We start from the raw sequence: 14,147 nt of genomic DNA, 5'->3' as shown, positions 1-14,147 counted from the left end.
TGGGTGGCTCAGTCGTTAAGCGTCTGCCTTCAGCTCAGGTCATGATCCCAGGGTCCTGGGATCGAGCCCCGCATCAGGCTCCCTGCTCCGCGGGAGGCCTGCTTCTCCCTCTGCTGCTCCCCTTGCTTGTATTTCCTCTCTCCCTGCCTCTCTCTCTGCCAAATAAATAAATAAAATCTTTAAAAAAAAAAAAAAAAAAGGATGATTCCTATAGGAAAAAAGTTCCAGATAGTGAAAGATTAAAGTGATGATATATTTTTTAAAGATTTATTTATTTATTATTTTAGAGAGGAGAGTGTAGGTGAGCGGGAGTAGGGGGGCAGAGGGAGAGGGAGAGTCTCAAGCAGACTCCCTGCTGAGCATGGAGCTCAACTCAGGGCTGGATCCCAAGACCCTGAGATCACGACCTGAGCTGAAATCAAGAGTCGGACGCCCAACCAACTGAGCCACCGAGGCGCCCCTTAAAGTGATGATATTTATGCACAAGAGAAAGACATTAAAGTCTTTTTAAAAAGCACCCAACTGCACTTCCGAGGGTATCATGAGGATCTCTGGTCTATTAAATTAAAAAGCACAACATGTTAATGAATTGCAATGAGTACTGATCAACCAAAATACTTGCGTTTTTATTTCAGGAAGCTCTTTTATTAAAATGAAAGTGCTTTGAAGATGAAAGCACATTTTTTTCTCCCAGAATTAAATTATTTCATCCCTCACACGACAAAGTTTGTTAAAGTAGAAAAAGTAAATACTTATGTTCTCCCCTTTCTATGGATTTTCAACTTTTATTTCTGTTATGACTTTTGCTTCCATTTTCTATCCTTATGTCTTGTTACAGTTTGTCACTTCCCTGTGCTGAGAGAGAGTCTTTTTCAATCCCTCAAATTATGCAGAATAGTGGTTTGGAGGGAGGCCTCATTAACCTTATTTTTGTGTGTGGTTTTCTTTCAATATTTCATTGCAAGGCAATCTTTTTTTAAAAGACCTCATGCTGGTGAATGGAAGTTGAAATAGAGCACAACAACTTTTTTGGAGTCTGAAGGTCTGTGATGTAAATGCCCAAGTTTGTTTTTAAAAGGTTTTCATCATCCATTGTATAAATATACACATTTACATAATTTCCAAAACATGCACTTTGAAGCCCCAATCTTTTCCACGTTATCTATCAGTAACTAGTAAATGTGAGATCTGCAAGCTGGAATTCCAACATGTCACTTTGTCATTTTCAAATTCTGTGAGGGAGGGCTGGAACTCAGAGGGCGGATTTAGCCCATCTGGCTTCCAGAAAACATCTTTCAGCATGTAATCTACTTTTGGAGGGAAGAGGATTCGAGCGTTTTGATAAACTTGGCCTCTGTGGAATTAGACCAGAGGGAACTGAAGTGAAATGAATGTTTGGAGGCATTTAACTTTCAATTTGGCCTTCCAGGTAACATTTGGCAATTCCTTCTAGGGTCCACTTTACTCATCTTGCCCCCTAACTTCTGGTCAAGGCCATGGAGATTTCAGTACAAGTCAGCTAAGACAGTGCACACTACCCGTTGGGCACTGGGGGGGCGGGTATTACTTGTATTTGAGTTGCGTCCCACGGGCTTGACATGCCCTGGTTTGCAGCAGAGGGGCTTAGAGAGAAGAGAGGACTGATTATAGTTTCAGTGAGTTTTGCTTCCCTTTGGCTTGGCGGGGAAACCTCCTGGATGTAATCTCCTCAGATGCCCACCTGTGGCTGAAACCAAAGAACAAGGACAGCCAGAGACCCTTTGGTCCAAACCCTCTACGAGGCCTTGGCTGGACATGTTACCTGGCCCTCTCTAAGTGTCTCCCAAGAAGAACCTTTTGTATCTTTTGCTTCAACGGTGCAGGTCATACATTCCAGGCTTGCCAATTAGGCAGAAGAGTCTTCTTTTGATCTGTGGTGACTTTCTTGTTTACTATGTTGAAATTATGTTTTAGATGTCATCTTTTCCTATAGCTTCTTATATAGTTTGTTTCACTGTTTTCTGTGCCTTTTTATCTTTAAAAAATAAAATGGAGAGGGCGCCTGGGTGGCTCAGTCGTTAAGCGTCTGCCTTCGGCTCAGGTCATGATCCCAGGGTCCTGGGATCGAGTCCCACATCGGGCTCCCTGCTCGGCGGGAAGACTGCTTCTCCCTCTCCCACTCCCCCTGCTTGTGTTCCTGCTCTTGCTATCTCTCTCTGTCAAATAAATAAATAAAAATCTTTAAAAAAAATAAAAAAATAATAAAATGGAGAATAGTAAGGATAAGGGAAGAATTTCAAACGAAGGGGCAAGATGCCAATTGTCCCTCACTCAGCCCTTCCTGCCTGTCAGTGGATCTCTCATTTCAGTTCCACATGGTCCCCTTGACCTTGAAGACAGCTTTCTGTGAGAGTTCTAAGTCTCACACCTAAGATCATTATTCTTGGCAGCTCAGTAGGGGATACAGGCTAAAATACTCCCTTTGGGGAGCCGTAATCCCAACCCTGAAGATGGCTTAGTGGGGCCCAAGATGCACTCTTATCTTTAGATGAGCTAGCTTACCAATTAAAAGTCTGGATTTCTCATCTGCAGAACTTTCTCACACTGAGGTGATTGGGAGGAATGCTGGATATTCTCCTTCTGTCCTTCTAGACCCGCTTTCCACCCTTCTTCCATCCCCAACTTGCCTTTTTAAAACACTCAATGGAGGCGAAAGTAAATCCTTGAGCCAGAACAGGACTAGACTGTCCTGTGCCTTGATCCCACCACCACCATCATCATCATCATCATCAAACACTTGTTAAACACTTGCTCTTTGGAGGAGCCCTAGAATACAAAGAAGTATAAGATGCAGGTCCTGCCCCAGAAGTGTCTCTGATAGTGTGTGACCCCAGGACATGCATATATTTGCATTTAAAAAGAGGAGCCTGACCTGTCTGAGGCCGGTTAATGGGCCAGAGCTTGATGCTGAAGGTTTGTTTTTACCTGCAAGGCAAGGACTGCCTCCTCTCTAAAGGGGCTAGACAGTGTCCAGGCCATTTGATGTACCTAAGGAATATTAAATCACAACGTCTGGGCCTTTGCTATGGAAACAATATTTTACCATTTGTCTTCTGCCCAGTTGACTAAGAACAGTGTGAATTTTCGGAAAAGATTGAGAACTACATTTATTTTAGCTCAATTCTGATAATACTGGCACATAGTTTTCATGTTTTAAAATTAATGCACACGGTAGTATATATGGATCATACAGGAAAATTCACCCCTTTAGGCAGACAGTCCTGCGAGTTTGACAAAGGCGTATAGCCATGTAACCACAAGCACAACCAACGTGTCTAACAGTCCATCACCCAAAGAGTCCTCTGCATCTTTGTAGGCAACCCTCACCCCTCACCTCCAGCTTCAGATCTACTTCCTGTCCCTACAGTTTTGCCTTTCCCAGGATGTCATATAAATGCAATCACACATCCTTTCCTTCACTGGCAGCCGTGGGTCTGAGATTCGCCCTTGTTGTTGTACATACTGGTAATTCACTATTTTTTGTTGCCATTTAGTATTCCATTGTATGGATGAACCCAAGAGTGTTTATCCATACAAAGGTTGAAGGACGTTCGGGTTGTTTCTACTTTTTTGGTAATTAATAAATTAAACTGTTATAAACATTTACCTACAGGTTTTTGTGCGAATGTAAGCTTTCATTTCCCTTTTATAAATACTTAGGAGTGAGACTACTGGGTCGCATAAGTGTATGGTTAGTTTTATAAGAAACTGCCAAACTCTTTTCCAAAGTGGCTGTACTAATTTGCATTCCCACCAGAGGTGTACAAGACTCGCAGTTTTGGGGCACCTGGGTGGCTCAGTCTGTTGAGGGACTGACTCTTGGTTTCAGCTCAGTTCATGATCTCATGGTCTTGGGATCAAGACCTGCATCCCACTCCATGCTGAGCATGGAGTATGCTTCAGATTCTCTCTCTCTTTCTCCCTCTACTCCTCCTCCCACTCGCTCATGACCTCTCTCTTTCTCTGTCTCTCCCAAATAAATAAATCTTTTAAAAAGTAGAACGATAATTATTTTTTTAAAAAAAGACTTCCAGTTTCTCCAGGTACCTGGCTGGCTCAGTTGGAAGAACATACAACTCTTGGGGCGCCTGGGTGGCTCAGTCGTTAAGCGTCTGCCTTCGGCTCAGGTCATGATCCCAGGGTCCTGGGATCGAGCGCCACATCAGGCTCCCTGCTCTGTGGGAAGCCTGCTTCTCCCTCTCCCACTCCCCGTGCTTGTGATCCCTCTCTCGCTGTGTCTCTGTCAAATAAATAAAATCTTTAAAAAAAAAAAAAAAAGGAACACCATAACTCTTGACCTCGGGTTTGTGAGTTCGAGCCCCACATTGGGTATAGTAGAGATCACTTAAAAAATAATAAAATCTTAAAATAAAAAAAGACTTCCAATTTCTTGACATTTTGCCATGACATGTCGTATTGTCATTTTTTTTTTTGAACATTAGCTATTTTTTACAGGCGTGGGGCAATATCTCATTACAGCTTCAGTTTGCATTTCCCTAATGACAATGGTATTGTGCATCATCACACTACAACATTTTTAGTTCTAACCATTCCACCCAGCAGTGGTTCTCACCTGGGGGCAACATTTGGCAATATCGACAGACATTTTCCATTGTCACCATGAGGGGAGGCTACTGGCATCGGGAGGGTAGAGGCCACGGATGCTGCTAAACATCCTACAATGTACAGGACAGTCCCCCACGACTCCAAAGAGTTAACCATTCCAAAAGGTCAGCAGTGCCAAGGCTGAGAAACTCTGCACTTAGGGGTTGTGGGCCACCCTGAAGGTTATGGGAGCTCGTCATGTTATATTACATTTCTACTAAATAAAACAAGACTTGGAAAATAATTTTCCAGGGGCACCTGGGTGGCACCGTCAGTTAAGCATCCAACTCTTAGTTTCTGCTCAGATCGTGATCTCAGAGTTGTGAGATAAAGCCCCACCTCAGGCTCCATGCTCAGCACAAAGTGTACTTGGGATTCTGTCCCCTCCTTCTCTCTAAAATAAATAAGTAAATAAGAAAGAAAGGAAGGAAAGAAAGAGAAGGAAAGAGAAAGAAGGAAAGAAGGAAGGAAGGAAAGAAGGAAGGAAGGAAAGAAGTAAAGGAAGGAAGGAAAGAAAGAGAAAGAAAGAGAGGAGAGAAGGGAAGAAGAAGAAAGAGAAGAAGAGAAGGAGAAGAGAAGAGAAGAAGAAAAGAGAAGAGAAGAGAATTTTCCAGTGGACCATGAACCTTTTTTTAACTGCCAGCATGCCCTCAGGGTCATAGATTCCTGGCCCTTAGCTTTTTACTTCCTCTAATATGCATTCTCTCTCAGGTTGAGACACATACTCTTGCCAACTTATGTTTTTGGTCTTCCTCTGACCTGAATAAATGTCAAGTCGCTGAGGTTTTTCCTTTGCGACTGAGTTCATTTTATTTTTTTTTTAAAGATTTTATTTATTTATTTGACAGAGAGAGAAACAGCGTGAGAGGGAACACAAGCAAGGGGAGTGTGAGAGGGAGAAGCAGGCCTCCCGCGGACCAGGGAGCCTGATGTGGGGCTTGATCCCAGGACTCTGGGATCATGACCCGAACCGAAGGCAGACGCTTAACGACTGAGCCACCCAGGCGCCCCAACGACTGAGTTCATCTTAATGGGAAGATTTTGTATTATTAAACTTTGGCCCAAAGTAAGTTATATTCGCATCATAAATCCTTGGAAAGGGTTACAATTTATTACCAAAAAGGCAAGTCACTTACTCTCTCTCTGCATCTCAGTTCCTCTCCCGTGAAATCTGGGAATCGGAGAGGCAGGTGATTGCTGAGGCCACATTGAGGGTTCAGTTCCCATCCGAGACTATTAGGCGTTACTCCTGTCCAGCAGTACAGTGAAATCATTTCTCTGCCAACTTCTGGCACCAAAGGTATGTATTTACCCTTGAGAACACTTGCCTCCAATCACCACTACCCCCCAAAAAAATTTAAGATAATTCACAAATAAACCAGACCACACGATTTGCCTAGCAAGAGTTTGGCTTCCTTTGAAGAGTCCTTATAGAATCCGGTTGTTTTTAGATTTGGGTTCTTATTCAAATTCAGAAGCAGAGTCATTTCCAGCCCATATTTGTGGTCCCAGAAATTTATCTTCAGAATGGGCCTAGAAAGAGCAGGGAGACAGAAAGGCAAGAAGCCACCTACTTGCTTTAGCCACACACAGCTGTTAAATTCTCATCTCCTTTTTCGGACCACGATTGCAAAGTAATAACTTTATTCAACACATACGTATTGTGTGTCTACTCTGTTCTCGGCACTGTGCCAGAGGCTTAGACAGACACCAAAGAAGATCGAGATATGGCCTCTTCCTCTCTGGAATCTGCCTTGACACCCGGGAAGACCAGACCACCACCCTCGAATCATTAGCTAGCCATACAACTCCTGGGAGGTTTGTGTCCCAGAGCTGATGCTTGTACGCGATCAGCCCCGAGTCAACATTTTGTTGATGACGTGATGGAGCACAAGCAGGGCTTCTCAAACTACTTGTGAAAAGGGACCAGTTTTTAAGGTTCCGATCCTTTGGAGACCAATGCGTTGGTAAAACACGGTCACAATGTGCTTGGATGTCACACCAATGCCAAATTGTTATGCAAGTTTTTCCAGGCTTTATCCTCATTTCTGTGGTTATCTCACTGTAGGTGGTAAAATAAAGAAACAAAATGAAAAACACCCCACAGACCAGCACCGGTCTACAGACCGCGCTTCGGGAGTACAAGGGAAAGAGAAAAGAGGGTACCTGAAGTGATCCAGGGTGTGTGAGCCCACAACTCACACTGATTTCGCTTCTCAGGCTGGGCCTGATGACCTAAGAGTGAAGCGATCGAAATGACCCCCCATCTTTAACCCTCACCCAGATTTGATCTTGCTTCCCAAATCCTCCTTCTCCCCAGTCTGTTTTCTGTTCAGGCACGGCAGGGAAGGAAGAAAGGCAGAAATGGAAGAAAGGCGGGTGTGGGGTTCCGGGGCAGCTGACACCCATTCAGAGGGAACTGCCGAAGAGGTGTTCCCAGAGGCGCACCCGGGCTCTCGCGACCTCAGTGTGTTTCCGTCACCTTGCACATACTCCATGTGTGAGCTCTCATCACACCACCGCCCGCTGAACTTGTAGACTGGAGCTTCTCCCGCCTCCCTGACTAGTCACCGGGCAGCATCTGTCATATAATATCACAGTCAGGCCACTCTCTGATGACATTCCAGCCACTGACCTACAACCTAATGGTTCTCTAATTAGTGTTTCTAGCTCACTGAAGCAGCCAGTTACAGCGATCAGAGACTCCTCTCCTCCCCTTCCATCTCACCCCCGGCCTCCGCCAGCCACAGGCACCCTAAGGTGAGCCCATGAGCAGCCCCGGGCATTCAGCTCTCCGAGGAAAGCGCTTTATTTTAAGAACCAGAGTACACTGTCATTGCAAGAACTCTTCTACAACTCAGGATGAGACTTCATCACAAAACAACGTGCCTGGCAGGAATAAGAGATCGGTATTCTGAACTTTCTGGCCAGCCAGGTTTGGATCAGGCCATCGCCGCCTGACGGCTGAAAAAAAAAAAAAAAAAGACATGTGAAAATTCCTCTGTCTCAGTACTTGCGTGGATGGTGGGGAATATTTTGCAGGACATGGTAGCAGAGAAACACTGCTAAGGGAGCCCTCATGGGAACCATTCTCATGACAGAATGCAAAAAATCAGACTTCAGTCACTGGTGCAGTGTTGAGAGTGTTGGTATCAACATGGCATTTTTTTAATTCCTCGAGAAGACAGGAAATTAATTTGACCTAGAAACAAAGTTGTCCTATAGAGGCACCAAACTCCACACTTCCTGACACTGTGGCATAAAACTCTGAGTAAACAATATTAAAGTTGAATGATATTATTTTGAGAAACCACTACTGGAACTGCCTCTCGGCTGTTCTTCCCAACTTCGGTCTCTTCTGACTTCCATCTACCCTGCGTATTAAATTCATCTTCCCCCAATACTCCTTGCACGTCCCTCTTTTGCTCACGAATCTACTACAGTGGCAGCCAATCATTTATCTCAAAAAGCCGTTGCCTTGTAGAGCAGAATGAATCTCCACCATTCCATCCAGTCTACTGATTCGCAAAGTGGTGAAGTGAAGGTCCAGAAAACGTGATCTGCTCACAGTCACTCAGCTAGGAATGGACAGAAATAAGAACTAGAACTTCAAATGCAGGGTATGGTTGTTGTTTGTTTGCCTTAATTCCTCTGATAAACTTTCAGAGTACAACCCGATCCCACATTCTTACAGTGCATCGTTTCTCGGCTCATGTTCCCAGCTCTGCCTCACTGCTGTGCACAGACCTTCCCCTTTGCTTATGCCGGGCCTTCTGCCAGAAGTCCCCACCCCCCTGCTCCATGTTTATTCCACCCACTTCCCCGTGAAACCCAATCCCAGGACTATTGCCGCTTACCTGGTTCCTTTGGTACTGGTTGGCTATTCTTCAGCACATATCGTGTTGTTCATTAAGTGTTTCTTGGGTCTTGTCTTCTTGGGTAGCATCATAGAGTCATAGGAAATTTGAGGTGGAACGTATCTGGAAGTCATACAGTTTGACCCCGTACCTGTGTCAGGATTGTTCTATACCACGGCGCTCACCAGCTCTCGCAGCTCACTGCTGAGAAGAAGATAATTAGTACCCGACCCCAACTGACCATTCCCAGGTAGACAATTCTATTTGTCAGAAAGCCCTTCCTTATGCTGAGGCAAAAATCTCCCACCCATCTCCACCAAAATTGACCTTTTATCTGTTCCTTGGGATGACACAAAGTAAATCTAATCCTTCTTCCATATAGCATCTTTTCAGATGCTTAAAGTCAACTTTTGTTCATCTTCCCTTCTCTTGGCCCCATCCCTTCCCCAGGAGTCTCTCTCAGTCCAACCAATACCATTCAGTCCATTCCGCTCATGGCATGGTTTTGAGCATGCGAAACACAAGGCTCTTAAACTTTGATCAAAAATATCTGAATATAATCCCCCAAAAAATCAAACATCAGAAAATAGTTTGCTAAAGGCAAATAGATTGGCCTTATCACCTCCCTTGTTCTAAATACTATACCTCTATTAGCATATCCTGCAACCTTACTTTCTGAAGGACATAACACCCTATGGATCCATAGGGAGTTTATTAAAACCAAGATTTATCATCAGGGAACATCTTCCCTCTTTGGTATGTGTACAGTTAGATTTTTGCAGACTACTTTGATTATTCTTGTTAAAATAAGCCCTTCCTTCTTCATTGAATAAGTCATTATTGAATTCCTGGGTACCCTGTGAGAAACAAAGAAGGATCCAACACTGGTCCTTCATCAAAAAGTGCTCATACGCTGTGAATTGTGCAAGACTGTTGAATCTCAGATCTGTACCTCTGAAACAAATAATGCAATATATGTTAAGAAAAAAAAAAAAGAAGAAGAAGAAGAAGAAGATAGCAGGAAGGGAAGAATGAAGCAGGGGAAATCGGAGGGGTAGACGAACCATGAGAGACGACGGATTCTGAAAAACAAACTGAGGGTTCTAGAGGGGAGGGGGGTGGGGGGGATGGGTTAGCCTGGTGGTGGGTATTGAGGGGGGCACATTCTGCATGGAGCACTGGGTGTTATGCACAAACAATGAATCATGGAACACTACATCTTAAACTAATGATGTAATGTATGGGGATTAACATAAGAATAAAAAAGAAAGTGCTTATAGTAGGTAAGACAGTCATAAGTAACTTTATTCTAAGGTAAATGTTAATGTGTTTTTAATGAATTTGTTACGGAACCATGGGTGCTTAGAGAAGAAATGACTCCCATCCAGGGAGAGAGAAGATAGAAGACTTTGTGGAGAAGAGGTAAGGTTTGAATATACTGAAGTGATGGGAAGGAAATTCTCTGTGACTGGAACAGAATGGGCAGAGATACAGATGAAAGTGATCAAAGGATAGAAACCAAAGCTCAAAGGGCAAGAGTAGAAATCAGGAGTTTCACTGATACCCCGGACCCCAGACCAATCTCAGAGTTCTTCCTTGCATTCCTCCATTCTATATTTGCACACCCCTTTCTTCACCATGTGGACTCTGGCTCCTAAGATATTGACCTATTTACTCATGTGCTCAATTCCACACCCATGTCACTACATGAAATAAATCTACTGAAAGGGGTTCAAGACTTGTTGGCAGTTCTGTTTTTTTCCCTCCTGGACTGAGGGTACGTAGTCAAAGTATGATGTTTGAAAATGACTTGGGTTCATTCTCTCCCTTCCCCACCTCTACTCAGCAATGGTTGTGTTATTCCTTTGAAATACGGTTGGGCTTATTTGTTTCTATTTACACTTAGCTTCAGTTTCTTCCCTCTTATCATTCTTGACTTTTCCCCCCTAATATATAGAACATTCATGTTCTAAACCAGAGACTTTATTTCATGCTTCTTTGATAGCTTACTACACCTAGTAAACCAGATCACTCATAATAAGCTGTTGTTCTTGATTTGACTCGTTACTGAATAAACAGAGAGTTGAAAACTGTGAATAAGACACTCATTACTGAGGGGGCCTGATGTTGAAACTCCAGAGGTCCTGTAAACCCAAGCCTTTGATGTCCCATCATGGCCAAGTCTGGAATGCCCAAAAAGCCTCAAGCGAACCAAGGGCACACTCCCAGAGGGCAGCCCTAGGATGTCCCAAAGGAAGGTACTCCATTTGGGATGCCATTCAATGTTACCCTGGGGAAACATGTCCTGGGGTTTTCTCCTGATGTCCTAAGTAGCTGTTGAAAGATTTTTAGAAGGAGCACCTGCACAACAAACGACCTCAGATGACTGCTATTTCTCCTCCTGTGGGCAAGCCTGCAGGAAAGAAGAAAGCTTAAGACCTTCTTTAGAGGTGAAGATAGATCTGTGCATGCACTGCAGGTCTTGGGGGCAATTAGGGCACCCATTTTTGAGAAACCTGACAACCGAACTGTGGCCAGATTGGCCTCTCCGTGGAGGAGAGATAAGAAAAATATGATTCATTAAATAAATCACTTTGAGAAAAAAAGGCTCTAGTTAAAAGGGTCTGTTTCATTTTTTAATTATGCTTTTTAAGCATTATAAATGTAAACATTAATAAATTAAACAATTGGTTATAATATGCAAACACAGGGCCAAAAGACAAAATGCCTGTTTGAGAGTTACCTAAGACTATATTTTGAAATTGCAAAGCTCTTATTTTCCCCCACAAAATTCAGATGCAGTTCCATACTTTACACGACTTTCCTCCTTCCTTCTCCACGGGAAAGGGGGAGAACATGCAAATGCATTGGTGGCCAGCACTGTCTGGTGGGTTCCCAGGGAGGGACTCAACCCAAGAGCCTTGGAGCTCCATGACATGACCCCTTTGGTAGTTCAAATGGGACCCAGGCTTCTCCCCCAAAGCCCTCAAACTGGAGAGAGGAGCGCAGATAGGGAACTGGGTAAACTCCCCTCTTTTGAATGTTGAAAATACATTTCTGACCTCCTGGTGCAATTAGAGGGAAAACAGAACTCCTTGACATCATCCATTTTTACCTACACCTGGTGATAGAAGACCTCCAATCTAGAAATAAACTTGAGTCACAGGGAGATTAAATGCTTAACCCTAACTATGCCATACTATTTTTTTTTTGCTTTTTTTTTATTCTTACGTTAATCCCCATACATTACATCATTAGTTTTAGATGTAGTGTTCCATGATTCATTGTTTGTGCATAACACCCAGTGCTCCATGCAGAATGTGCCCTCCTCAATACCCACCACCAGGCTAACCCATCCTCCCACCCCCCTCCCCTCTAGAACCCTCAGTTTGTTTTTCAGAGTCCGTCGTCTCTCATGGTTCGTCTACCCCTCCGATTTCCCCCGCTTCATTCTTCCCCTTCTGCTATCTTCTTCTTCTTTTTTTTTTCTTAACATATATTGCATTAGCCATACTATTTTTCATTCTCTTATTCTGGACCTCCTTAAATAAAACGTATAAGAGCATTGATTTATTAATCACAGAATGTGGGCAGAGCAAGGTGCTAAATGCAAATGTAACAAGACATTTGACACGGTGTAACCAGTTGCATACTGCCACATAATAAACAACTGGACACCAGTGGCTTAAAACACGAACTGTTTTGTTTTCTTAGGATTGTGCGGGTCAACCGTTCGGGCAGGGCTTAGCAAGCGCTTCTTCTACGGGTCCTACCTGAGTCACCCATGCTGTGAACATCATCTATCAGGCGGATCAGCTGGGGCTGGGTGGCCTAATACGGCCTCGCATTGCATGTCCCAAAGTTGGTATTGACCGTCCGCTGGGTCACAAACAGGCAAGCTTGGGTTTCTTCACACAGAGACAACCTTCTGAGAAGGCACGCCGTATTTGCTGATATCCCATTGGCCAAACCAAGTCATATGGCCAATCCAGAGATCCTGTGGGAGGAGACTACCAAGGGCACACACGTGGAATTCACTAAGGACAATTACTAGGATAAACTACCACACGTGGTCTTGTAAGGGCATCAGCTGTATGAGTTAAAATCAAAACCACAGTTCAAGGCTGCCTGGGCTTCTCATGGCTCTAGGCCAGAACTCTTCTCCATCTTACACTCTCTCTGTCCTCAAAGTCTAGTCTCGCGTGCTGACTAATGTGCCATGTACATCAGGCTCTGGTACTCACGGACCTACAAGACTTAGAGACCAAGTCTCCAAGCCTAGCGCCTCTGTGTTCCTGGCCAGAAATCCCCCTTTGTTGTTGATGTTGTTGTTGTCTTGTTTAAACAGGCTTAAAAATATAGAAAAATAAAATACATAGCCGATTTTTTAAAAATCTAAATAATATATAAGAATAAAAATTAAAGTGGGAGTTCCTCAACCCTTTCTACATAATCGACTCTTCTAGATATCTTCTGAAGACATTCCAGCATTATCTGAGCTCGCAAGTGCTTCTCATTTCCCACTTAGGACTTCAGAGCTACAGGAATTCTCCAGGTTTGTAAAAGCAGGCAAGGGATTGAGTGGGTTTTCCAGCCTCTGCAGATATTCCTGGTTAATCCCTCCCAACTGGCTACTAAGTCCACATTTGTTAAATTCAGAGCTCCTGAGCACGGAGTCCCCTCCATCCCCCTGGAGCTCATTCTCCGGTGGCTGGGGACAGGTTTTGGGTGCTGACACAGCACTGAGTGATGCTTCCACGTCCACATGGGATCAGGCATGAGTTCCTCACGGGAAACCCCGAGCTGCTGCAACCAGGAGAGTGTTTTAAGGACCTACATGGGGAGCATGATGGAGCCCAGGTCTCTGCCACCTAGAGAAACGTCTTCATCTCAGATTCCAATTAGGAATTTATTCCCCCCACCAAATGCTGCAGAGTTAACTCCTCCCATTGGCATAGTATATGCCTGGGGTAAAAAGCTAAACATTGCATCCTAGAGCAAGCAGGCATGGGACAGAGCACCGGGAGCTCATGCACCCACGGGTGAGAGACAGCAGGGACTGTCTCAGCAGCGGCCTTGGTGAGAAGACTGTACTGGGAAAAAAAAAAAAAACCATGATGTATAACTGGAAGGCTGTTCCTCTGAATCTTCACCTATTTTGCCCATATTTGGAAGTTGCAAAGAGAATAGATCTCAAAAGTTTTCATCACAAGAAAAAAAATTTTTTGTAACTATGTAAGATGACAGATACTTAGCCAGACTTATTGTGATGATCATTTCATAATGGACAAAAATACTGAATCATGATGTTGTGCACCTGAAACTAATATAATGTATGTCAATTTTGCCTCAATTATCGAAGAAAAATATTGCTGTATCTCAACACAGAACTGACAATAGCTGATATAATGCAAAATGAGACGCTAGTGGGAGCAATGATCCTAATGACAACTTGCATGTGAAAAGCTTGAATAAAACAATTCCCTGAGATGTAAAAAAGAAAAAAAATAACCGTGAACAAGGACATGGGCGGAAACCAGAAACGATGACCATGACCTCTCAGACCAGTGTGGTACCTGCAGAAGGGGGGCAGCCACATACCCTGGACACTAGAGCAAAACAAGTACTTTTTTCTCAGCTACACTA

The 14,147-nt window shown here is 43.8% G+C and overlaps 1 long non-coding RNA gene across 1 annotated transcript; it reads right to left on the bottom strand.

Moving 5' to 3' along the window:
* Positions 1-5,655: 5,655 nt before the first annotated feature.
* On the bottom strand, positions 5,656-12,865 carry LOC145722138 (uncharacterized). The gene is made up of 3 exons (XR_014146187.1): positions 12,275-12,865; positions 8,502-8,702; positions 5,656-8,222 (listed from the first exon to the last, which is right to left on the bottom strand). It is a non-coding gene; the product is annotated as an uncharacterized LOC145722138 (long non-coding RNA).
* Positions 12,866-14,147: the final 1,282 nt, after the last annotated feature.

The sequence above is a fragment of the Leptonychotes weddellii genome, chromosome 6, assembly GCF_054177405.1.
Source record: "Leptonychotes weddellii isolate Sample4059 chromosome 6, ASM5417740v2, whole genome shotgun sequence".
Taxonomy (NCBI): Eukaryota; Metazoa; Chordata; class Mammalia; order Carnivora; family Phocidae; genus Leptonychotes; species Leptonychotes weddellii.
The sequence above is the reverse complement of the archived record's forward strand: the minus strand, read 5'-3'. Positions and strand labels throughout refer to the sequence as shown.